The following is a 3,051-nucleotide window of genomic DNA, read 5'->3' as shown; positions in this document are numbered from 1 at the left end:
CACATGCATATCCTAAATCAGTCATCCTGTCTCCTTTCTTTTAGATGTCATCTCTCCTACACACTTCAACCCTTACTTCAGGCGGCTGACATTTGATGTGTCCTCCATGGAGAAGAACGCCTCCAACCTGGTGAAGGCTGAACTCAGGATCTTCCGTCTTCAAAACCACAGGGCGAGAGTGTCAGAGCAGCGCATCGAACTTTACCAGGTACACCAACCCGTACCCATCCCAACTCATCAAATACTGCTGCAACGTCAGTGGACCGCTATGTATAAATATGACGCGTTAGATACCTTCCTGCACTGGTTTTGGACATTCTGGGAGTGTCAATTTCCACTTGTTACACCCATCGTTACTTTTTAAAATACACTTCCATTTTCACAGGAAATGTACAGTGTCTGCTCATTACATGCGTACAGTCTTTTTCAAAATAAAATTACAATGTGGGTAAAACACTTTGTTTTTATGTTTATTTCCTTAAGTTTAGGCAAAAAAAGCACATGGTTAGGTTCAGAAACACATCATGGTTTGGCTTAAAATAAGTATGGTTGTTAGTAACATTGTGGCATATGTCATGTGACATACATAACTATTGTAGCATGCTACACATACTAGCACACGACTTTGTTATTAAAATAACAAATAATAATAATAATAATAATACTATTAATAATAACAATAATAATAATAAAGTCTGGAGTTTGTTTGACCCATCAACCTCCCCTCTCACCCTAAAGCCATTTCACCACTCTTCATACTATTTCAGTTGCAGTATGTTTCATAATACCACAAGAGGTGTGTGCGTCAGTATCTTATGCAGCCGTCCACTGAAAAAGCAGCGGTATTTGATGAGATCAGTTTTTGCCCACTGCATTAACAACTGATGCTGCCAGATGCATATCACACTGCTGCAAATGTGCCTCTGTGCCTCTGTGCCTCGGTATCTCATGCTCAGATCACTGACAAAGTGGCAGTATTTGAGCAGTTGGGAATGAGAACGAGCTAAATTCACACACTTTCCTCTAGGCTGACATCAGGAGTTAGGAGTTAGTACAATAATTAGTTTGGGGATTTATTCAGGCTAGGAAGGATTGTTGTTTTACTCATCATACATTTTAATCAAATTAAAAAATGACTTTTGCATATTATTTTTATAGGGGACATATTATGGTTTTTGTGATTTTCTCATTTACAGACTATTGTGTAGTTGGGATATCTGATATGTCATGCATGTAGGACAGGAGTGTTAAACACATGGCCTGCAGGCCAAAACTGGCCCACTGGATGACTTTGCACAGATAATATTGATGCAGTTATGAAGGCTAAGAGGTGCCAGCAAGTTAAACAGTGAGGAGCCTACTTCATGTAAAATGCTGCTTCAGGGGGGTTCACCCTCACCAGAATACAGCTCTTTGAAAAGAAAAATATGTAAAGATATTAAACATTGTGCAAAGTATTGTCAGTTAGCAGCTCATAATAAAATAATCTGTATCAGACTTTATTTTAAAATGATAGTGGTGGAATCCTACTGCTAAGGCACTGCATAAACTTTAGATTTGCAAATGGCCTGTAAGGCAGGGGAAAACTCCACCTGCTTCATCGTAGCTTCCACTTCCAGCTTCATTGTAGCTTTCTGAGACAATCTGACTGTGACGTCATGTAAAGATGGTGGCGCCCCGCAGAGTGCTGCCTAACTAAGTTGCCAAAAGTAAGTTTTAAAACCTACAAAACAACGAAAACATAGTAGGTAAAGAAGAGACAATGCCTCAGAAAAAAGTGTCTCAAAACCTGGTGGGATAAGTCTCTCGACTTTATGTCGGAGGAACTGAGCAGAGTGGCTAAACAACAGTCTATGCTACTGGATCTGGTGAATGAAGTAAAACAACTGAAGACCCTGGTCAAGGAGAAGGACAGAAAAATCGAGGACCTTGAACGAAGAATTAAAGATATGGAACAATATTCAAGGATGGAGGATGTTATCATCAGTGGTTTGGACGTTAAACCTCAAACCTACGCAAAACCTGCAAGTGTGGGTAGAAGTGATGGAGAAGACGCACGAACGGAGGATCAACAATCACTCGAAAGGCAAGTTATCAGTTTCTTGGAAAGCAAGAGCATTCATCTTGATGCAAACAACATCGCGGCTTGCCTCGGAAGCATCGACAAGCGAAACCCACAGTAATACTCTGTTTTGTGAACCGAAAACAGAAGACGGAGTCACTGGTGCAGGGAAAGAAGTTGAAAGGAACCAATGTTTACATGAATGAGCACTTAACTAAGAAGAATGCCAAGATTGCACGAGAGGCCTGATACCTGTGAAAGCAAAACAAAATAAAAGCAACGTGGACTCGGAACTGTAAAGTTCTGATTCGGCTGAACGGATCGACTCCAGAAGAAGTTATCACGGTAAGGGAACTTGGACTCATGACCTGGACCAGTATAGATAATGTCTATTACTGTGTATGTTGTTTGGTAGCAGAGGGTTCTGTGTTGGATTATCTGGCGAGGAACTTAATGACTTATAGATGAGAGCAAATCTCTCTTTACTGTTTTTTTTTTTTTTTTACTTTTTCTCTCTCTTTTTTCCGTGTATTGGAGCTGCATGCATTAGTCTCCACTTTACGTTTGACTTTAATTGGATTGTGGGAAGGAATCTCTTATATTCTTACATGGATGTTAGCCTTTTGGCAAACATTCTTGGATGGATATTGCATGGTTCCCTGTTTTTGTTTATTGTTGGGACAGTCTAGGATCGCATGGATTTCTGCATGGGACCTTTTTTTTTTATTATTATTATTTTTTAGCAATGCATGAAATTCTGTGGGTGTAGATATGTGAGGGATGACATAAGGGCGGAAGGGAGAAATCGGGTCTCTCAGTTTCCTAAATGCGGGATCAGGATTTAGACATTGATCCTGAGAGTAACTTTTTTAAGAATGTTAACAATAACTGCTGTTACTATAGTGAAGATCAATTTAAAACAGATATAAAACTAGACAATGGCATATCAATCATCCACTTCAATAGTAGAAGTCTTTACGCTAACTTTC

Source organism: Epinephelus moara, chromosome 6 (assembly GCF_006386435.1).
Source record: "Epinephelus moara isolate mb chromosome 6, YSFRI_EMoa_1.0, whole genome shotgun sequence".
In the NCBI taxonomy this organism is placed as follows: domain Eukaryota; kingdom Metazoa; phylum Chordata; class Actinopteri; order Perciformes; family Serranidae; genus Epinephelus; species Epinephelus moara.
This window is presented reverse-complemented; position numbering follows the sequence as displayed.